Source organism: Phyllostomus hastatus, unplaced genomic scaffold (genome assembly GCF_019186645.2).
Source record: "Phyllostomus hastatus isolate PE091 unplaced genomic scaffold, TTU_PhHast_1.1 phas_scaffold_182, whole genome shotgun sequence".
Taxonomy (NCBI): Eukaryota; Metazoa; Chordata; class Mammalia; order Chiroptera; family Phyllostomidae; genus Phyllostomus; species Phyllostomus hastatus.
In genome coordinates this window covers 24,210,436-24,234,240 of record NW_025334013.1, presented here as the reverse complement: position 1 = coordinate 24,234,240, position 23,805 = coordinate 24,210,436, and the positions used below count along the sequence as shown (strand labels likewise).

Genomic DNA, 23,805 nt, shown 5'->3' with positions numbered 1-23,805 from the left:
CAACTCTGGCTTTTGTTGATTCTAGAAATGGGGAGGGTTTTGGAGTCTGCGGAGGACTAGTCATTAAAAAGCCAAGTTAATCGCCCTTGGTGGCCAGAACCACTGCCCTTGGCTTATGTCCATCTCTTCTTCTACCGAGAAGAAAGGAAGGTATTAAACTAGTAGAATCAGAGAGGGTTGTTTGGGCTATGTCCTCCCTCTTGTCACACACACACACACACACACACACACACTCTCACAGGTGCATGGTGATTGTGTAAAGCTCTGCCTTTGACAAGAGCCCCTGTCTGCCTGATCCCGTAATGAACAAGAAAGGGCTCAGTCCCGCCATTCTCGGGGGAAATGTGCCCACACTTTCTAAACATACAGCAGCTCCAAGGCACTTGCTGCTTTTTCATCGGCTGCTATAATCGCTCGTTTTTTATTGGCACATAAAAGGGCTTCCTGTAAAACATATTAAAGCTTACAATTCTGAATGAAAAGCACTCGATGTAAAATCTCTCCACGAACAGGAACCGCAGGCAATGTGGGGCTGATGGCCTGTCCCCCAGGTGGGAGGGAAAGAACCCCCTGGACCGTGGTCTGGCTCCATCTGTATGAGGCTAGGGCTTAGGACATTGTTCTGGGGAGGACACAGCCTGGCCAGGTCTCCAAGTCTGGGCGTTTGATCCGTCTCCTACGGCTGAGCTTTCCACAGATGTTGTCAGACACGTACCAAGGAGGAGCTGAAGCCCCAGGCAAACATGATACACGGTTCCCAGATGCCTATTTTATTAGAAGATTCAGGAAAAAAAATGTTAGCTTCATGTGCAAACAAACATGGCAATATTAGGGAGTAAAATATAAAGGATGTGTGTGCGTGTAAGATTAAAACAGAAGATTTCAGAGAATCCGCTCTGCTCTGAGCAATGCTGCCACTCCTAGGGTCCTTTGGTGGAAAAGTTCCAGCAGCATTGACGTTCGGGTCCGAGCCCTGACTCCTCAGCCATCAGAATCCTTTATGGTCTGCCTCCATCACTGGGCTGAGAATATTTTACGACCCCCCCCCCCCCCGAGCATAAGCTCCCCAAAAGCAGGCCCCAATTTTCCCCGGTGAGAGAACTCGGGCTCAGAGGGGAGACCTGATTTTCCCAGAGGCATACAGCTAGCAGCCATGCCAGAACCCAGGCCTGGAACTCCTCCCTCACCCCCATGCTGCCTCTGGAGGTCACTGCCCTTGCTAAGGTCTCCTGCCAGAGGTCACCAGCCCCAGCTTCACCAGGCAGCATCATGGTTAGGACCGCAGACACTAGATAGGTGAAGCATCCATTTACTACCTGTATGAACAGGTGTGTGCCACGTGCCAGGCACTCTTCTAAGAGCTTTGCGTGTGCTCACTGGTTTGCTCTTGGTAATGGCCCTGTGAGGGAGTTGCCATTATTATGCCCCTTCTACACATGAAGGAACTGAAGCACAGAGTGGTGAAGCCACTTGCGCAAAGCCCCACAGCCAGGATGTGGAGGAGTTCAGGATCCGGATTCGGGCAATCTGGCGGCAGGAAAGGCACAACACTGCCTCTTAAGCTTCGCTGTACCCACTTTTCTTTAGCCCAGTGTTTTCAACGACTAGTCCTGGGACCAACAGCACCAGAATTATTACCTGGGAACTGGTAAGAATGCACATTCTCAGGCAGCACCCTGGCCCTCCTGAGTCAGAACCACTGGGGCTGGGGCCCAGCAGCCTGTGATTTATAGGAAGCTCTCCAGGAGATTCCTGATTGTGCTCAAGTTTGAGAATGACTGCTTGAGAGGGTTAAAATGAAACAATGTTTATAAAATTCCTAGCACAGCATTCAACAAATGTTAGCTATTATCATGACCAGCTTTGTTTGATAAGAATGAAAAAAACTGTTGTGGGGAACATAAAAAACAAACAAACGCCTGCTCCTTGGTAACGTGCCACATAAAGCAACTTGAACCGTCAGGGAAAAATGAAAAGACTGTGCATGCAAAGACGTGTGGTGAGGAGGAGGGGATATTGACAAAACCATTGTGACCCACCTGAACCGGGGACCCGATCCAGCCCTGGTGGCTGCAGCCCAGCAAAAGGGCAGGCCCACTTTGTCCCTGGGGGGGTGCCTCGGCCTCCTCCGTGGACCCAATGTGGTTCGGTTGATATTCTGGCCAGCTGATTGTCTGGCAGGTTTCAGATCCAGGCACAACTCAGTCCCCTCCTGGGCACCCCATTCATTGTCCACATGGCCTCCTGGCTCAAGAACAAGGATGCCACAGCCCCTGGCCACCTGTGCTGGCTCAGGTATCATGGGGACCCTTCCCTTCAGGTGTGATCTGCTCCTTGTCACTGCGTGTCGCCCTCAGTGGTGATGTGTCTTCCCTTGCCCGGGCTGGGTGTGTAATTGGCCTGGCATTACCCAGCAGCCTCTGGGGAACTGGTTCTGTCAGGAGTGGAACAAGCTTATCTGTTTAGTCTGAATTATGTCACCGTGTGCTCAGTGTAAATCTGACCTCCTTCCATAGGCCCTGGGCCTGCATGGATTTGTGAATAATTTTACCACCACAATTATTTTACAATTTTGAATCTTCACTGGCAAACTGATGCATAATTTGCTGCAAGAACCTGCCCATATCAGGACTTCAAACAAAGACTCTCTAATCAGGCCGGGAGGGAGCTGGTTCCCAGTCACTGGGGAAAGGCTGGAGAGCCCCGTATTCAGGGGATTAAAGATGGGCTTCCTACCCCAACCCCCCTGGCCACACCCCCTGCCTGGAGCTTCCATCTCACGGGGACCTTTGCAGTACTCTCCAGGCTAGTTTTTTCCGATCAGCTTGGTGTTTTTAGTTGATTTACACTTTTATACCTGAGAGTGGAGGGTGATGATGGTTTTATTTCCCCTCTTCCTGCTTCTAGAACAATGGCCCCTAAACTCTGCACCTTCTAGTACAGGATGTCTAGCTAGCAGGGCCCAGCCCATAGGGTGGCCCATTCCAGCATTTAAAAAAAATTTATCCTCACCTGAGGGTATTTCTTCATTGCTTTTTTACAGAGAGAAAAGTAAGGAGTGAGGGAGAGAGAGAAACATTGATGCATGAGAGAAGCATCGATGGATTGCCTCCCATACGTGTCCAGTTTAGGAATCGAACCTGCAGCCTAAGTATGTGACCAGGAATTGAACTTGCAACCTTTTGGTTATGGGATGATGCTCCAGCCAGCAGAGCCACACCGGCCAGGGCTCCAGCATTTTTAAATGTCTGTTCCCCCAAGGCCTCAGGGGTTGGGCTGGGGAGGGGCTCCGGGCTCTGCCACATCATTCAGGGCTGCTCCCCTTTATTTATTTCAACATGGGGGCTCTGTCTGAATCAAAGGATTCAGCTGTTAAATTCTAAAAACCTGTGGTCTTACCTCACCCCTTTGTTTCACAGAATGTGAATTTGAGGCCCGGGGGAAAGTGGCTTCACTGGGTAAACTCGTCGTAAAGCACACAGGTTGGAAAGTCAAACCCTGACTCAAACTCTAAGTGGAGGGGCAGGTCCTCCATACCAGCTGCTACCATTCCTAGCCCATATGACTTTGAACTAAGGCTACTTCGCCTCTCCAAGACTCAGTTTCCTCATCTATTCAATGGGAATAATAATAGATCTGTCCTGTCGGTTAAAGGAGGCCAGATGTGAAGTCCCTGACCCAAGCACCTGGCACACAGTGAGTGCTCAATAAGCCGATGTGCTAGCTAATATAGTAACTTAAGTCCGCTAAACCCCAGCCACAAGAAGACACATCAGAAACTACTTAGTGGCAGCGTCTGTCTTTAAGGAAAGAGGAAAGTAGTGTGGGACGAGTGCCTAACAGCTGCCAGCCTCCGATCCTTTCATCCTGACGGTCAGTTAGCATGTGGGTCTTCTTGTCTGCATTTTGCAGGGAAGGAAATGGCAGCTCCAAGTGGCAGGTTGACCTGGACAGGCTCCAGATGCCATTCCACCTTCCCTAGTCCAGACCAGACTGGCAGGAGCTTCTCAGCGATTTCAGCTGAAAGGACTGCGTGGGCCCCCGGTCTGGGCTGTGAGCAGTCTCTTTAAACCCTGTTAGCTGTTTTCCCAAGTTCCTCCTATTGGCAGACTTTGGTCTCTGTGCCGCCTTTGACCGTGTCGGCTTTATAGCACTCCACCCCTGCACACCGTGCGGTTCTATTAGCTGCCCCACCCCCAGTTGTGTTTTAACATCCTTCCTACTTTTGTAAGAGATGAAAGAGGCTCCTGAAGGGCCTGACATGGGGGAGGGAGCACCCAGCAGAGCAGATGGCGCCATTCTTTGCAAACTTGAAGGCTGTAGACAAGAGGAAGTTGCTCTTTCTCCCTACACAGAGGGGAGGGACTGCCCACGCCCTTATCCATGCCTTTATTTAACTGATGTCCATCAGGCACCTCCAGGCACTAGAGCACAGACAGCCGTGGATGGGACAGACTTGGTCTCTGCCCCTTGGGACTCGGAGACGGGTGGGGAGTAGGGAGGGCAGATAACCTACTATGGGAAGACTGTTACTTGTCCTGTTGTGGCTCCTAGAAGCACCTCCTTGGGGTGCCCCAGCATCCAGCTCAGGGCGTGGTCCAGAGGGGGTCTTGGTGAAGATGCTGAATATTTGTAAGAAATAACAGTAGCATCAGCTCATCACTTACTCACCCAGTCCTTTCCCAGGGTCCACAGCCGCTGTCTGCAGAGACCTAGTGTCTTTCTGAGGAGCATCTCCATGGCATAGGTACAGGGCAGCTCTTTGGGGGTTCGCTGTGCTTGCCTTCAGGACAGTGTTCCATTCCCATGCCGTGAGGGGCACCCCTTTCCCGGAGTCCATCTGGGATCTCAGAGATCTCGGGTTGGAGGAGCAGAAGAAATGAAACTCTTGCCATTTTTGATACATACAGTCATACATCCATACAGGTACAGTCCCTGCTGTACACACCTGCACACAGACTTGTGTGTGTAAGCGTGGGCATCCAGACAGATGTGCTTCCCTACTCAGAGGTACCGGGAAGTGTACACCGGCACACACACACAAGGAGAGCATAGATTCATCAGTTACTTCATTCTTGTTGAAAACCTACTACACACCAGACACCACACTACGCACAGAGGACAGCAGTGTTACAAAGAGACACTCCCTACCCTCGTGGAGATGAGTAACAGACAAGTTAATACACAAATAAATATACAATAACAAATGGCAATATGTGCACTGAAAGAAAATAATAGGTCATGTGAGAGAAAATAGCAAGAAGTATGTCCTTTAAGTTGGATGAGAAGGTAAATAGCAGGACCATGTGTCTCAGGCGTGGGGGCCCACGCAGAGGTCTGGAGGAAGGGAGGAGCACCATGCATTCAAGGAACCCAAAGATGGGGTCGGTGTTCATCTGCATATACACCACGTGTGCGCATGTACAGAGAAGTCTACACACAGATGCACAGTGCACCAAGCATACAGACCCCACACTTACGCACACGATGGGACACGGAGAACTTGCACAATCTGCAGCACATGTACTTGCATGGACAAGCACACAGACACACGTGCTCACACAAATACACAGAGGTGTGCACGCAGCAGAACACTGAGCCACATGCATCGCGACGGCCTTGGGAGAAATATGCACAAACAAACAGGAGAACACACCAAGAGGCACCTGGCACACAGACAAGTGTGCACACAAGTACACATGTGCCCCTGTGCACACAGACATGAAATTCGTGCGCACCATATCTGCCCACGTCTGTGCACACTCACCCTCCATGTGGTGGGCACACACGTGTACACATGTTATGTGCCACAGAGGACCAGAAAGCTCAGCGATTTGTGAGCCTGGATCATTAAAATCAATCGCCGTTAAGTAGCTAATCCCTCATTCAATTCTCGGAGTGTTTGGGGACATAATCCATGGCCTCCTCCATTTCTGCGTGGCTTTGAGAGGATTCAGGAGGCTGAGGACAAGCTAAGGGAGTCTGGGGCCTTCGAGTCCTTGACGCTGTTAAGCCTTTTCCTGCAGCGGCTGTAATGCAGAGGGGGTTTGGCCCCGGAACCCATTTTCCTCCGCCTTTCTTCATAGATCAGACAAGTGCCCACTGGCCACCGAGGCTAGCCTAAGCTCCCTGGGGCATGGAAGTCTTTCTTTTCCCAGTCAGGGAGGGTCTGGACATCCCTCTCTCCTGTTGGATAAACATGTGACCCAGCCAAGGTCCACACGATTCAGCCAAAGTAAATTAATTAACTACTAAAGTAAAATAAACCTTAACAAAAGCAAGTGAAACCTGTTTCAGCTGCCCGGACAGAGGAGCAGAGAGTCACTATAATGGGTCTGTGCCTCAGTTTTGTCATCTGTAAAATGGGTTTTGTCGTCTCACACCTTGGCTCCCACCCCACTGGGAAGTTTGGAAGACAAACGAGATCATGGACTTGCAGGTCCTTTGCTGGACCTCTGAGGCTCCTCTATGACCCCACCCCGCTCACCACCCTCTCGGACCTCACTGTTGGCCTCCCCTTCCGCCCCACACCCCTCTACACTGCAGGCTAGCTACACAGAACAGCTCGGCCCTCTGCAAACGTGCCCTGCCCTTCTTTGCTGCCACACCTTTGCCCAGACTGTTTTCTCTCCTTGGACTTGCTTCCCCAACACATTTCTTCCAGCATACAAGGTGCAGTCTCCCCATGGAACCTGCCCCCAGCAACCCAACGACACAGGACGTTTCCTCCTCTGGGACCCAGTCGCTCCTTGCTCAGGGCCCTGCCAGAGCACCTCCCCCGGCTGTGGCTGTGTCACCACATTCTCCTCCCATTTGCAGATGCCCTGGCCGTCCCCGCACCCCAGGGGTTCCGTGAGAGTCTGTCAGATGCTGGGTGGGTGATTAAACACAGTGAAAATGTAAGATGGAGGGGGGGGGTGGATTTTAAAAGACAACAACTTATTTAAAAACCCAGATGCAGAGTTCCACTTTGGGCAAAAACCGCCATTGTGTGGGGGAAAGTGCCTTGAGGCCCTTTGGGGAGTGAAAGGGGGGGCTCACTGCAGCCCTTCCTGTCTCCTGACATAGCCAGAATAAGCCAGAAAGGGAAAAAGAGAGAGCGGGGAAAGAGGTGAACTGTGGAGAGAAAGGAACGGGCAACATGGTGGGATACTGGGTTCCTGGGAGGCACGGCCAAAGTCCCTCAGATTTTCTGTGCGTGCACTGTGCGTCCCAGCATGAATTCCACCCCAGTGCCTCCCGGACTCCGGGCAAGTGGGGCACGCGGGTGCCTTGCGTTGGTGGTGTGTAGAAGACACCCAGGAAGACACCCAGGAGAAGGGCTGCGTTCGGTGCCAGGAGGCAGAAGCCAGCCGTTCCTGAAGAGAGGTGCTGGGCAGAACCGAGCTCAGCAGGAAATCCGAGGGAGAGGCAGCCGTGACTACCTGTCTGCACCAGCGGGTAGGAACCTGGGGTGTCCCCCTAAACCCTCTCCCCAGTGGGTGGGTGGGATACAAATCCAGCCACCAGTCTGGAGGCCTTGGGGACCCTGGACAGCTAGAGGTCAATTAGGTTGATACTAGGAATCACTGGTCTGAAGAATTGCTGTGGCCTGGGCCGTAGGAGGGGGCACCGGGGTGGGTCCTGGGGCTGGTGGGGCATGGATTAGTTCTCAGAGAGGAGGAGGATTTAAAGGAACACTGAAACTGCTGGTGCTTGTCAGGGGACAAAGGGGAGCTATGACAGGGACTTGCAGATCCAGGGCAGGGGCAGCCTACCAGGGATCGGTTCATACCTGTCCGTGGCCAGTGTGGGCGGAGACTCCCTGGAGGCAGCCCTGACTGTGCAGGGGCCTCTGCCACAGCCGCGTGGCTGCTGCTTCCTCCCCAGGGTTCACACAGGGAGCAGGAGGCTCCAAACACGCCCGTCACGCCTGCCCCTGGGGAAGCGGAGACGCGCTCGCTGGACTCAGCCATTCGGCACATCTGTTAAATTCGATTGAGCAATTACTCTCGACTTCGAGGCAGAGTGGCGGAGCTGGAGGGAGGCAGGTCACGGAAGTGGAATGCAAATGCGTCGCTCAGGTCGCTCAGGTCACTCAGGTCACACGGGCTGGTCCTTACTTCCACAGCCCAGCCCCTGATGGCAGAGCCCACACACAGCCACTGAGCCCTCCTGCCTCTCTGATGGGGCAGCTCAGGCCAGCCTGGGACAGAACGCTCAGAAATGGACGAGCAAGAAAACCTCAGCCGGGGAGGGAGACAGCTGGAGGGCTTGCTGCTGGTCGACCAGAGAGGAAGGCACAAGGAGTGGGCCTAACATATGGAGCAGTTCAGGAGAAACTCCTCAGGGACCGTGCCCAGGAAAGGAAAGGAAAACAACTCATTCATTCATTCAATAAATATTTACCAGGAACCGGCTGGGTGCCAATTCTTCACACTCATGGGAGCGTTCAGGTGAGCAGTGAGGTTGGAATTTAAATGTCTGAACAAAGAGCAGTGATCTGAACCCGAATGGTGAACTTTCGGAGTCCCAAGTTTAAGGGCTCTTATGTCCTCTTGATCAAGAGAACTTGGAGGAAGAATCCTTGACTTGACAGGGAGGAGGGGACAGGGAGAGGAGCCAAAGGTGGAAGTGGGAAATGAACTTGGAAATGTCTGCAGCAATCTGACTAATGAGCCTTTGGTGCCAACCCAGCAGAAGCGCCCGTGCCCGTGGCTGGCGCCCGCTACCTCTGCAGACAGTGATTGAGGCCCTTGAGCTCTGACCAGCTGAGCAAGACCATGTGTGTGCCGGGGGGTGGGGAGGAAGCGAGTGGGGAAGGGGAGAGGCCTGCGGGGGTGGGGGAGTGGGATGACAAAGTGGGACCGAGGGTTCACCTTGGGCAGTGGCAGCAAAGTGAAGGCAGTGTGAGGGGCCCGGTGCAGGTCCAGAGAGGGGTGAGGAGACCTGGCGCCCACTTCTAGCTGCGCACTGCACTGCAGGGTGTTTGGGGTCAGCGAGCAGCCAGAGGAAAGGGAGGGGTCCAGCTCCGGGGTGGTGGTGGGAACATCCAGAGGAGCTGGCTGAGATGCAGAGCAGGCGCGTTAGACGCACAGAGCCAGCCCCTGCCTGACTCCTTCCCTCCATCCCCCGCCTCGGCCAGGCCGGGTTGGCCAGGGCCAGGGCCTCCGTGAGTCAGGCATGGTCAGGTCAGGTCATGGTCAGGGGCACTGTGAGTGAGCAGAAGGGGTTGAGGAAGGCCGGGCAGATTGGGGGGGGGGTGGTGGGGAAGGTGTGAAAAAAACCAAAGCACAGAGTGAAATGCATCTTTCCCCCACGTGATGCTTTCTAGGTGACGGTGGACAAGGCAGGCGCTCCCTGTGTCACTGGCATAGGCTTTGGCCCATTTTCATGAAAATATCAGTATTGATCTGGGTTGAGGAGGTCGTGACAGTGACCGGGCAAGAGGGGCTGTGTGTGGGTCCCGGAGAGGAGGGAGGGGCAGACAAAGAAAGGCCCCATAGGCCCAGATGTGTGTGCAGGGGGTGGGGAGGTTTTCAAGGCATCCGGCACTAAGACAGTGGAAGGAAGCGTGCAGCATTTGGGAAAGACCACAGTGTGCTACCAGTTATGTCCGTTCAGTCGGTGAAAATCAAGGCCTCACAATCACCTGTGGAAGAGGGTGCAAGGGGAGGCAACTTCAAACAGTGCAAGGCATGCATATCGGCGTCCCTACCCGGGAAAACAGCCTGACGTTGCCTTGTAAAGCTGAACAATCCTGACGTCTCTGGCCCAGCAATCCGACTCCTAGGTACGTGCGCCTGGGCCCCAGGAGACTCGGACCTGGAGGCTCAGAGCAGCAGTGTTCATAAAAGTAAACATAAAGACACGGGGACCTGGAAACGACCCAAATGTCCCATGCGGGAAGAATGGCTAAATAAATTGTGGTGAAACTCACACTACAGAATGATATAGGGCAATGAAGAATGAATGGACTGCGGCAGCACAGTAACTTGGATAAATCCTGGTAATATAACACAGAGCAAAAAACAAGTCTCGGAAGACTGTATACCATTTGATGCCTTGTTTATAGCCATCCAAAAGAAGGCAAACTAAAGGATAATTGTTTAGGCATGCATTGTGTGTTAAAGCTAAGGAAAGAAGGGAGGAGGGAAGGAAAGAAAATGAGAAACAAACCCTGAGTAATTATCTAAAGAGGGAGGACCGGATCAGGGAAAAGCACACAAGTCCTCATGTGTGTGCTCGTGGTTGGTTGTTACATTACTGAACCAATAAGAAATTTAAAATCAGTAAATGTGGGTCATGACAGAATAGAGTGTGTCATGAGCAGAAGTTTCTGACTGACAGGATTCTGGGCTCTGAGGGACAAAAAGGGTGTGAACCCCCTTGGAGATGTCTTTTAAGACCTTCCTCCAGCCCTCCCAGTGTCCTCAGGATGCCCCCAGGTCCCATCCTGCCCCTTTTTTACTGACTCCTCCCTCCAACCATCACCCCATCACTTCCTCGGGGCATCTGTCTGGGCTCCGCCTGGAGGGGGCGCTGAGGAAGCAGGGCCCCTGGGATGAGGGGCCAGTGTTGGATCACCACCGTGTCCCCAGAGCCCAGCACGGGGAGCGCTGCTGGACATTCAGCGGAGAGTGGATGGAGGGTGGCTGTTTCTGTGTCTGCCTTTGGTCCCTGCCCTCCTCCTGTTCTTAGTGACTTCCTGCACTTTCTTGCTGCACCTTTCTGCCCAGAGTCAGGTAGGGGAACTTACTGTCAAAGATCCACAGCCTCAGAAATTATAGAATTCCCACCATCCCCCGTTCCTGCCCTAGGCACATCAGCGGTTCTTCTGTTCATTCATTCACTCAATGACTGAGGGCCTACTGTGTGCCAGGCACTGTCCTAGACCCTGAGAACATAGCAAGGAACAGAAGGAGCAAATATCTTGCCCTTGTGGCACTTGAGTTCGTGGGGGGAGGCGGGCGGGCAGGGTGACAGACAATAACAAGACACGCAGGAAAGAGACCTAGTGTGGGATATGGGTAGTGATACATGCTATGTGGGGAAGAGAGGGTTTCAGGGTAAGTTTTAAATAGAGTTCAGGGAAGGTCGTTGAGAAGGTGATATATGCGTGACATCTGAAAGAGGCGAGAGGGTGAGCTGTGGGGAAAAGCGGGCAGGGAAGAGCTTCCAGGCGGAGGTGACAGCCAGTGCAAAGGCCCTGAGGTGGCCGTGCCTGGAGAGAAGAGAGCTGGGGAGAGGAGGAGGTTATGTTAAGGGTGAGGCAAGGGGGACAGGTAAGGAGGCCAGTGTGACCCCCGGGCAGGAGTCAGTGGTGACCTGGACTGGGATGGTGGCAGCAGAGGTTGTGAGAAGCGGTCAGGTTTTGGAGGCACTTTGAATGTGGAGCTGACAGGGTGGCTGTGGTGTGGGGTGTAAGCCTGAGTCCCCAGAAGGACGGCGTATCGTGTGTTGAGATGGCCCTCTGCCGAGCCTGGTGCGTGGGCAAGGTTGAATGGATGAGGAAATGAACGAATGCGCAAAGAACGGAGGGTGTCAGCCGGCTCGTCTGACCCACCAGAGCTTGTCTGACCGAGGAGGAGGGGCTGAAGACATGTGCCCCATAACTATGGACACATTTTCGAAGGGTCTTCTAGGGACAGTGGCCCATCTACTGCAGGGGACTGGTGGAAATTGACAGGAGGGGGTGTCCAGGGCAGGTGGGAGTAGATATGGTTGGGTTTAGGGTGCTCCTTCTGACACCACCCTCTTCCCCAGCTGCTTGTCAGCCTCCGGGAGGGGACTGAGGTCTCTGGCTTCAGGGCAGACAGCCCCCCATTCTCCAGAGGGCTCCTGGGGCTTCCCTGCCCCCTTCCCTGCCTCCTGTTCAGGAGGTCTGGTTCATCCCAGTTGTTTTCAAACATTCTTTTTTAAAGTCATAGGACCCTCTAATGAAACCTCGCTGTTGGTGAATCCCCAGATGCATGGGACCCCAGGCTGCACAGAGCACAGGTGGAGACGCTGGGGTCCCCATCTAGGCTCCGCCCTACAGACTCCCAGCGCACGGGTCTTCTTTGCTTACGGCCTCCAGTTGCCAATGTTCCCTGAGGCCTGTGACTTGGGCAACAAGCTCACCCTCTCCTCCTCCCGTGAAAATAAGGACTGTGCGAGCGCCTTGTGTGTAGATGAGGATTTGGCAAGACAAAGCACCAAAAGCTGTGACTGTTCTCTATGGGGATGATCAGGTTTGGGGACAAGTAGCCGAAGGTCACCACCACCCTGGGGATGCCATTGTTGTAGGATTTCACTGAGTTCTCCCAGCATCCTTTCTGTGTTCAAGCACTTTCCACGCAGCTGCTGCGACCGTCTGCCTCTCTCCTCACCCTTTCCTCCCCTTCTCCCTCCCTCCCTCCCCGCCCACCCGCCTCTCACCTGCCCTTCTCTCACCCCTACCCCCACCCTGGAGAAGGATGCAGCCATTCCGCACAGCATCGCCCCTGAGACTAGCAGGTGCTGTGGGCACAATGGGCTTCTGGCAAGTCTCCCCCTTCCCACAGCCTCCCAGAAATTGGGGGCAGCATCTGAAGACGCTGTTTTTGGCCCAGGCACCAGTCAGCCCAAACGCAGGCATTTTCTATGGCTGCTGGGAAGGCGACAATTGTTTCCATTTAGCAAATGTTTGCTGCCAGCCCCAGTGTTTTCTCTTGGAAGCCAACGTTTGGTTGAGAAGACAATGCCTGCCAAGCTAAATATTTTCTCTGCATAAAAATCCCTTTAATTTTTTAATCATTTGGCAAACATCTCCTCCCTCCCCTCATGCTCCTGCTCCTCTTCTCCCCCTCACTCTGTCTCTGGCTGGGTCTCTGCGGCACCCAACATCTGGGTGGGAAGGGAAAGGTTTGGGGGGCCGCGAGGGTGTCTCCGGGCCCACAGATGGTGGGCTTTGTGCAGACACACATCTGGTTGACAGGTCAGCATTGTTTTTTTGGATGTTTTATCTGGGATTTCAAGGTCAATGCAGACATGGCCTTTTCAGTCCCCGCCCTATCCTAGTCTCATTCTAGCTGCTGGTATTAGGTGCTGGTTATCAGAGGTCATACAAACAGGGAAGAGGGGCCCTTATGCCACCCACCAGGGCCAGTGGGCAACTGTAGTTACCATCACTCCACGGCTGGTGGTTGAGACAGCTATGTGTCACCCAGCCCCGCCTGCTTCCTGAGCACCCTCTGGGAGGGTGTCCCCAGCTCACCCTCTGGGCCAAGGTCTGAGGATACTCAGAGACTGGGGCCTCCCAGTTCCCTGGATCCAGGAGGGAGAGTTCCCTGCCCCAGGGCCTGCCGTGCCTGCTTCCTGACAGCACCATGGCTCAAGGCTGGACCGCTCTCCCCCACCTCCCTCATGGTGCTGGCCCTTCTGAAGATGCCCTCCCATCCTACAACCTGCAGTCAGGCTGTCTCCCCACTCCCTTTAGAAGCTAATGCACACCTGGGATACCACAATTAGGACTTGGCCTAGGCACCCCTCCCTGGGAGCTTACATTTCCAAATAACAATGCAGAGGGTGAATAATAATGAGGCAGGACTTGTAGAATGAATGGATAAAGAAATCAGTGAATGAATGGGTGGATGAGTTAGTGAACATGTGACTCCATGAATGGGTGAGTGAGCAAGTGCCTGAATATGTGAGAACCCAAGTGAATAAATGGACTCATCCCTGCATCTGTGCCCAAGGGCGGAGCGTGAGCATTGACATTGGAGCTGAGGCTGACAAGTGTGAAATTATGTGGAACGCGTCTCCATGGAGCACCTCACTGGTAAAGGGCAATTGTGTTATTCCTGGTCGATGATTAAAGTGCCGCTGTCCACAGGAGGAGCACCAGCTTTGGAACCTGGGCCATTTATTTGGGTTTGATTTCTGGCTTTGTCACTTCTTGGTTTGTGGCCTTGAGCAAGTTGCTTCACTTCTCTGAGACTCGGTTTCCTCATCTGTAAAATAGGATGAATGGGTACCTGTCTTTTGGGTTGAGTGGAGAATTTGGGGTTTGTATATCTTATGTACCCCTTAGCACTTGCTAACTATTAGTTCTCATCTCCCTAAAGGAGGGTGAAGTTTTCAAGTCAATAGAAAACATCGCTTTTGGAGGCAGACCCGGAGTGACTGATGTTGCCTGGCAACAGAGTGGGTAAAGGCCACCTTTGGGCTCCACGGGAACAACTCCTCTCTCGGTGGAAGAGAGAGGTGTACATCTGGGTACAAGCACCTCAGCAGGAACATGGGTATTTCCAGAGGACACTGCCAGACTCCTCTGTCTTTCCCATCCCTGTCCTAGCTCCTGGCGAGTGTTTGACATCACATGGGCCAGGCCACGATGGGTGGACTCAGGACAAATCTTTCTTGGTATGAAGGAGGGAACTTCCTACAGAGAATCATTGCTGGGTCCAGTAGGGGCTGATCAGAGAGAATGCTCACTGGGGCTGAGTGTGTAATCACGAAAGGCCAACAACGGCAGTGAACCAAAGATCAGGCAATGATGTGGAGCCCAGGCGATGCTGACGAGGGCTTACTCGCTTGTGGTCTCGGCCATGTCACTTAACCTGTGTGTCTCTGTTTCCTCATCTGTGTAATAGCAATCATAGCATCCACTCCAATGTTTGGAACAGAGCCTGGTGGAGAATGAGCAATATATAAATGTTAGCTACTGTGGTGGACTGGATCGCAGTTCCCAACTATTCATTCCCCTTCCTTGCAAGTGGATTATATAACCTCTCCCCATTGACTCTGGGGTTGGTCACGTGACTTCCTTTGCCCTTCCTTTGCCCAGTGGAATGCATAGGCAGGTGGAGCAATGTTCTGGTTCCCAGAAGAGCTCTTAGGAGCGTCCTCTGCTTGATCTCTCCTCCCACCTCCATCACCAGAACAGCATAGCCTAGATAACGGCTATTTCTTCAGCCTAGGACCTGGGACAAAAAGATAAGTGGAGCCCAGGCAAGTCTGGCCAAGTGCAGGTAGGTGAGCTGCAGGCCTCATGTAATGAAAGCAAGAAATCAGTATTTGTTAGTAGAAGCCATGGGATACTGTGGTTGTTATTTTTGTAGCAAAAGCTGACTAATACAACTATTATTACCATCCTCACCTCCATTTTATAGATGAGGAAACTGAGGCATTCTGAGGGGTTAAACAACTTGCTTATGGTTACACAGTAATTAAGGGGTGCAGATAGAATTTAAACCCAGAATCAGTCATTCAACAATTAGCAGCAAGCATTGGCAAGAGACAGAGCCCTTGCTCTCATGAAACCTACATGGGAGTGGGCAGAAGTAAAGAAATACAAGCCAACCAGCATATAACCACAAAAATTTCAAGCTGTCGTTCATGGTTGGAAGGGTATAAAATAAGGTGATATGACCAAGACTGAAGAAGAGGTGAGGGACTAGCTTAGGAAAGAAGACTCCCTAAGGAAGTAACTTTTGCATTGAGATGTCACGGATGAGAAGGAGCCAGCCGTGGAGGCAGAGAGGAGGACACGTGAACAGAGGGAGGAGCCAGTGCAGCCCCAGAGCCCGGAACAGACATGGTGTGTCCTGGGAACAGAGAGGCCCCCGTGGGGCTGGAGGGAAGGAGAGGCCGAGAGCAGGAAGGAGAATGCAGAGGGAGAGAGGCAAGGCAATGGATTGCTGTGTCATCCTCCTAAGCAAGGAGTCTGGAATGTATGCTGAGCGCACGGAAGGGTTTAGGCAGAACAGAAATGTCTGTGGCTTTGTACTTAGAGGTATCGTTGTTTTGTATGGGGAAGGATGCCCGTCGGAGACTGCGGCAGCAGCACAGCAGGGGAAGGGTGGCTTGGCCCTGAGGTGGTCAGGGTGGAACTAGGCAAAGCCAACTGACTTGAGATATATTTTAGAAGGAGAGGCCACCTGTTTGTTAGAGGTGGGAATGACCTTTATGTGACCTTGGGTGGGGATGGTACCAGATTCTGACCTGGGGAAAGCTGGAGTTGCGGATTGATCAGGGGAAGAGCAGGAGTTCTGCGTTAGGAGCGCTCACCTTGAGAGGCCTGTTTGCCATCTGAGGCTGTCCTGGGTTGGAATTCCAGCCTGGAGGCCCAGATGTGGGCTTCATAAGTGCATAAGTATGACTTAAAGGGACAGGATGCCACCACCTAGGAGAGAAGGCAGAAAGTGAAGTGCTGAGTCCAGGGCACCATGGCATTTGGAAGTCAGTTGGAGTTAGGGGAGCCAATAAGCAGTCTGAAGAGGAACTAACAACACACCTCTGTCCACTGCCAGAGGTGGGCTTCATTATTGAAAAGGTTCCTGAGACCATGCTGTCCGATCAGGTAGCCTCCTGCCAAAGGTGGGTACTGAGCACTTGGAATGGGGCAGCTCCACGCTGACATGCATTGTAACTGTGAACAAAACACACCAGACTCCAAAGATGCAGTAGGGAAAACAGAATGTGAACTATCTCATTAATAATTTTGATATTGCCCTTGCCAGATGGCTCAGTTGGTTGGAGCATCGTCCGACACACCAAAAGTCTGTGGTTTCGATCCCTGGTCAGGGCACATAATTAGGTTGAGGGTTTGTTCCCTATGGGAGGCAACTGATCAATGTTTCTCTTTCACATCGATGTTTCTCTTTCTCTGTCTCTAAAAATCAATAAACATATCCTTAGGTGAGTGTTAAAAAATAATAATTTTGATATGGATTACATGTTGAAATGATAATATTTCAGAACAGTGGGTTCGATAAAATATAGTGATAAAATCAATTTTTCTTCTTACTTTAAAAAATTTAGAAAATCTAAATTTATGATGGGGCTCACCTTCGTGGCTTGCACGGTCATTCTATTGGGCAGTGTTATCTTAGAAGGACCACAACAGGGTGTCTCCCCACACAATGATGTCATTGCTGAAGCACTGCCCAGCGACACCCCCAGGACTCTCATCCTCCAATCCTCTGGGCTCCCTGGGCTTCCTCGGGCAGGAGTAAGTGTCAAATTTCTCTGCAAAGACTCTCTGACAAGTTCTCACTCCAGCCCATCCGGACCTGTTTTTGCCTAGAAACCACATGCAGTTTTCATCAGAAAAAAAAATGCACACGACATGAAACTAAAGAAAGGAGCAAAATTTCCCTGATGCACTGCCAAGCAACTGTTCCATTTCCCACAACGCCCTGCAGTTTCTTCAAACACAAAGACGTTTGCCACATGGTCAATGAAAGCATTTGGAAAAGTGTGAGCAGACCATGCGTGGTGTTGGGAAGGTTGGGAGCCATGAGATTTCCCCATTTCCCACAGGGGTCTGGGACTCTGTGCCTGTCCCCCTCGCTGAGAGCTCCCTGGGGGAGGGGCGCCTGAGATCATATACCTATAAATCCACAGCCCCATAGAACCCTGAGCTCACAAGAATTGCCACTGAGGGCCTGCGTGGGCCCCGGGGACACCTTGGGGCTCTGAGCAATTATTTCTCCTTCATGGAGGAAATTTGAACTCAGCAGGGTCAGGCAGTTTTTGGCAAGCATCGTCTTTTCCTGCCTGCACACTGCCCAGCCTGGGCATGTCACCTTGGCCTGGGGCCATTGAACAAGGTGGGCTTTAGTAGAGCAAGGAGGACGCCCTGGTTCTCAGGCAGGGTCCGGCCTGAAGGATGCTCACAGGAAGGGAGCACATTCATTCCCTCATTCATTTGTTCGCAAAAGCATAACCAAACTCAGCGGGCACTGCATTAGGTGTGGGGAACATTATAGTGAGTGCACTAAATCTGGTGTCTGCACTCTTGGGCTCTCAGGACGGTTGAGAAGACATGAAACAAAGAACATGTGCATGTCCTGATCATGAAAGCTGCAAGTGCTATGAATGACAGGGACGTGATGATAGGAAATCCCCAGCAGAGATATTTGAGCTAAGCCGGGAGACCAGGGAAGCCTTCCTTGAGGAAATGGCATTTGAGCTGAGATCTGAAGGGTGACTTGGGGTTAACAGCACAAAAGGGAAACTGAGAGCCCCAAGCAGGGATGCACCAAGCATATGCAAAGACCCTGTGGCAAAGGCAGCAGAGTGAATTGCAGGAATACAGAGTTGTGTAGCTAAAACAGAGACCACTAAGGAAAGCATGGTAGGAGATAGGTCTGAAGAGGAAGGCAGGGGCCAGACCATAGGGGGACCCCCCGGAGACATCAGAGTTAGGCTGGGAGGAAGGGTTGACCCAATGAAGCCAGTGGCTGGAAAGAACAGGAGACTTATTCATTGCCAAGGTGAGCAGGTACATGGTGATGCAGGGTTAAAGCAATGATAGAGTATGGTACTGAACCTCAAGTCAACCAGAGTCAACTAGAGTCAACTAGATCTGAGACCACACCCCCAAGATAAATTCTGCTTTGTAGGATTATCATGCAAATTCAATGATTTAATGACTGGATGAACCTTGCAAGGTGTTGGCACATGACAAGTGAACACGTTGTTATTATTATTATTAGTTTATTATTAACACTGTGGAGACAGAATGGGGGACCCAGACAGAGCTGAGAAAGGACAGAATGGTTTAGGTCCCAGGGGGACCAGGGCTGCTGAGAGGCAAAGCAGGAGTCAGGGGTGCCCTGCTGGCAGGGCACTGCCAGGCTCCAGGCCCAGCCACCACAGTCCAGGGACCTCCGTTTGCATCTCTCCGCCCACCTGCCAAGCACACAAGTGGCCGCTAGTGTTTGGGCTGCTGGCTGCTGTTTGAAGGAGGTAGACAGAGGGGCATCCTGGGGCCCTCTGTCCTGGGGTCTCCCTCCCTCTGACTAATGACCTCAGCTTTGGAGCTTGACATGAAGAAAGAAGACATGCATTCCTCCTGCAGTGACCCTGGCACCAGCTTCTGAGGCCTCCTCTGGGGAATGCAGCCACCCTTGCACCTCTTGGAGGGATCCCGGGAGATTAGCACCGAAGGACCACAGACCGCAGAGCTAACACAGGATTTAGGGTATTTGAGTCTTCTCAAAGATCCCAGACTTTTTAAAATTATTATTTTTTTTCAATTTCAAAGGTTTAGGGTTGTTTTTAAAAAGTTGCCTATGTCTGAAGAAACTTGAACAAAAGGACTTGGGGGTTTGGGAGGTAATTAGTATACATGCAATATTTATTGGTTTTCTCTTACTTATGTAAGTAACACCTGCCCAACTTGGAAACCTGTAACACACAGAAAGAGACCAATTAAACAACTGACCTGAAATCGCTGTGCACAGGCAGGCACTGTTCACGGTGTCTGTGTAGCACCGCTGTAGTCTGAGCTCTGATTGCCATGTATACCAGCCGCCGCCCTTGATCTTTCCACATATGGTCTGATTGTGTCCTCACAACAACCCCATAAGCTCGTATGATTATTCCTGTTTCGCAGAGGAGAGAAGGAAAGTTTATAGCAGCTGCCCTGCTGGTTCAAAGTCATTCACACTAGCAGAGAAGTAGCAGCGCTGGACCCCACCCCCCGCCTGTCTGACCTGGAGCTCACCGGCATCACCTCTGCGGCCAGCTTCCGTCTGCAGGCACATCCCGGCAGCCGTGCCCTCTCTGCACACCTTTGCCCTCCCAGTTCCATTTCCACACACACTGATTGCATCCCCCAGACTGTTCTGTAGCCCACGTTTCTTCACTTGTGACGTTATCATGTATATTTTCTCAAATCAACGTATATTCTTCTACAAACCTATCAATGTCTGCACAGCATGCTGCAGTTTAAACTGGTAGTGGTTCTCAGACTTTGGTTCCAGAATGCTCTGGAAACTTGTTGGGAATGCAAATTCTCAGGCCCTACCCCAGACCTGCTGCACCAGCTCTTCAGTGGGTGGAGCCCAGGAATCTGTGTTTTGCGAGCTCTCCCGTGACCCCAATGCAGTGTAAGTTTAAGAAGGGGCCCTTTAGACTTTTTGGGTTTTCCTTAACTGATACTCTGTGATAGTGTATTTAGATTGTTTTCAGGTTTCAGCTCTCAGAAACATGGCAAAATCAAGCACCCTTGTTTGCCCATGTATATGAAGATCAACAAAGTAGTTTTAAAAGAAAACAGGGGTCGAAACCAACACAAAACAAACAAAAAACCATAATTAAAGAAACGAAAGAAAAGCAGAAGAGACTTGGGTCAGACCTAAGGAAGTACTTTCTTCCCTGGCAGGACCACCTGGCAGGAGGACTGTCTCTGGAGCACTTGCAGTCACCTGTGGGGGCCACTCTGTCCTGTGGGCAGCCCAGGTGACTGCCCAGGAGGCTGCCCAGCCCTGCCGATGAGCTTCAGGCCTTTTGTCTCCATTTCTGGGCTGCGGAGCATAATGGCCAAGATGGTTATTAAAGAGACAGCTGCTGTCTGGGCCCCCCAGCAGGGGGAGGGCAGAGGGGCTCAGGAGCTGGGAAGATGGATCTAAAGGGCAGGCTGGCCATTCACCTCCCAGCTGGCGATTTCATTAAGGTGGGGGGGGCCTGCTGAGATGGCTCTGCCCCTGCTCCTCACTCTTGCCCTGCCAAGCTGCGTGGTCGTTAGCCTGAGGTCAGCGCGGACTTCTGAAATAAACTTTAGGCTGTTCCCGGGGGTCTTGGAGGACGCCCTCCATCTGATGCCGAGTGGAGACCTGTCAACAGGGCATTTTGCTGCCTCTTCTGGAGCCCAGGGCATCACTAACGCCTGCCAGTTCTCATTCCCGTCCAGCTCACTGGCCTGCCTGTTGGCAGAAAACCGTTCCTGAAGCCTGATGGGCCCGAGGAATGCCTCAGCACAGAAAGAAAAAGGGCAGTTTTAACGTCTGGCACTGGTCAGTTTTCTTGCCTATAAAGTGGGAGTAACAGTCCCCATCCAGAAGGAGTGGATGCGGGTTATAAATGTTAAGTCTCACATATTAGATGGGCTTTTGATATCATTGCTGGTTATTTTGTTGTTGTTGTTGTTGTTGTTGTTGTTGCTGCTGCGTTTTGGTGGTGGTTGTTTCTGGAATCTGCTGCAGTTGCTGCTGGCTGGTAAGGACAGCACAGGTAGTTGGGGACATAGTGACCTGGATTCAAGTCACAATTCTTCCACTTACTGACAGTGTGACCATGGGTGAGTCACATCTCCTTTCTGAGCTTTCACTCCCCACCCTCCATAGCGAAATGCAGCGAGTGATACCCACTTTGCAAGGTGATCTAGAGAGCCACATGGCCCAGCAGGGGAGAGCGCCCAGCATGGTGCCCGGCACACAGCAGGCTGCTCAGCAAGTGTTCATGGAACTGCAGGCTCCACTCTTTCTGCTTCAGAGAGCTCACCCGCCCTCCTGCCTGGGAGGCGGTGTGGTCGGCAGCCTGTGCTTCAGCCTCAGGGACCTGCAAGTTCGGGTCCTGGCTTTTCTAGCTCATGGTAGCCTTGGATGCGTAACTTCACCTCCCTGTGCCTCAGTCTCCTCCTCTGTAAAGTGGGGCAGCAATGGCACTTACTTCCTAGAACTCTTGAGAAAATAAATTAAATCATGTTCTTAAAATGTCAGTGATTGTCAGGTATCATCATTACCATTTTTCCAGAGGTGGCACAGTCCGAGTCTCTGAGTCACCAAGCATCTGGAGATGTGGAAATGCCGGGAGAGTTGTTGACCGCTTTCAGTTTTGTTGGGACGGGCAGATAGATATGTCCTGAGCACCAGCTGCGTGGCAGGCCCCTCCCTTGCACATCAGTCCCTTAGTCCTGGGGTTTGTGGAGGATTTTACACATGGCCAAGAGGGCTTGGAACAGGAAGGCAAAGGGGCCAGGGTGAAGGTCAGAGGAAGTGGACAGCCCTTTCCCACCTTTCGGGAAGGAAGCCATCGTCTCAGCCATGTGGACTCATCTCAAATCAGTGGCTGTCTCTGACAGCCCCTCTCCCACCACTTCTAGAAAAGCAAGACCTCGAGATATTTCAGGTTAAAAATCAGCCCTCAAATTCCACTGTAGGTTATTCAAAGGAGAAAAAGAATAAAAATCAATGCCAACCGGGTCTCTGGTTCTGAGGAGCAGTCATTTCTTGTTTATAACCTGAAGGGATCAATACGAGATGCTTCTTCGGGTCCATTTTTAAAGCTCAATAGCATGGATGCAATTTGGTTGACAATTATGAACAATCAGTTATCTTGTACAGTCTCGATCCCACTGCCAGTTGCCCATTCAAGCAATCATGAGCTATTACCGAGGGGGTGGTGTTGGCGAGGGGCTGCTTCCCACGACACACACACACGCAGAAGCAGACGGAATCTGCCCATCTGTTGAGTCGTTGGGATGAAGGAGGTGTGAATGCTTTGGTGCGGTAGCCTGCCTTCTTGAGTTTTCAGACCCGGAAGCCGCAGCATACGTTGCTATTGATTAAATAGTCTATCTCCCTGGCATCGGCAGTCTCAGGGGCCAAGTGTTTAGGTTAGGACTTGCAAAAGTTCAGAAAATCAGAGTTCCCTTGCTGCTACTGAGAATGCAGAGGGACGGCTATCTTCATGACACAGATAATGGAGTTGGGTGGATGAAAATCTGTTGGGGGGCAGGGTGTCAGTGCCCCAGAGATGGGTCTGAGCTGGAGCAGCCCTGTGCAGAGTGGCTGAGAGCCAGGGACCTCAACCCCTTCCAGGTCATGGATCACTCTGAAAAATCGATGTGGGCTCTTCATCCTTCCTCTAGAAGTTGCTCAGAGACCCCAGGTTTTGCATAGCATTTTAGGGGGACCTATGAAATCTGGAATGAGAATGTCAAGCCAAGGGCTTGGGAATCAGATCAATCTTAATTCTGTATCATTTGCAAGCTGTGTGACCCCGAGCCAGTAGCCATAGTTCTCCAACCTGCAGTCTCCTCCCTGTCTGGGAACGATATCGGTGTCAACCTGATAGAATTGCAAGGTGATTCATGTGTAGCAGTAACCATTAGGCCTAGCATGTAGCAGGTGCTTAATAAATATGAACCACTATCCTAATTAACATGAATAATAACTATTAGTAGGAAAGAGCTCTATGTCACGCACTCTGTACATACCGCATCTGCAAAATGAGGGTATAATAGGACCAACCGCATAGACACATTTAAGGAATTGTTACTGAAAAGGACGTGCATGAAGCACTTGGCCCAGATCTGGCACAATGCGGGTGTTCAGTAAATAGCTGTTTATTGTGATTATGGTGGTTCCTCTACCCAGGACCGGGCTGGGGCTGAGGGGGATTCCGACAGGCCTTGGCAGTGGGCCAGTGACCAAGATCGTGGTGCTCATGGTGGACTCTGCCCAGCGGTGGGGGATGAGGTGACAACAAAACAACCACGTGATGCAAGTTGCCGGCCCCAACTCTGTAATGGCTGTGCTGTGTGACCTCAGCTAAGTTTGTTTCCCTATCTGGGCAGCACTTTCCCCAAATGCATGGTGGGAGATTGAACTTGAAGATCTCCAGTGGTATAGACCCTAGTGGGCTCAGTCTGTCTAGCTAGCTGACACGGAGTGTGCACTGGTATGGTTTGATGCTGAGAGTAAACCAGGAAGGAGTGACAGATTGGGCAAAGGCAAAGAATCCTTGTCTTTCGCCTTCTCCTTTCCTTGGAAAATTTGGGCTCACGGCTACAGGTGTTTCCCCAATCCTCTTGGCCACTAGGGGTCATCTCCTTCTATCACATCTGGAAGCCTCCGTGAGGCCAGGGGCCACACAGGCTGGTCTGTTCCCCTTTGTGGTTACAGCCCCTGCTTGCGTGCTGCCACGGCAGGTAGTCCGTATCGGTTTACGGGAAATATGAATGGGTGCGTGGAGGTTGGATGGGTGAGTGGATAGAGAAACTGAGAGGGAAAGCAAAGACTTTCTGCAGAGACAGCCCATTACAACTGTGAGTTCAAAGGAAGTTAACAG

The 23,805-nt window shown here is 51.8% G+C and overlaps 1 long non-coding RNA gene across 1 annotated transcript; it reads right to left on the bottom strand.

Moving 5' to 3' along the window:
* Positions 1–432: 432 nt before the first annotated feature.
* On the bottom strand, positions 433–7,901 carry LOC123831547. The gene is made up of 3 exons (XR_006787928.1): positions 7,775–7,901; positions 4,672–4,856; positions 433–765 (listed from the first exon to the last, which is right to left on the bottom strand). It is a non-coding gene; the product is annotated as an uncharacterized LOC123831547 (long non-coding RNA).
* Between the last annotated feature and the right edge of the window lie 15,904 nt (positions 7,902–23,805).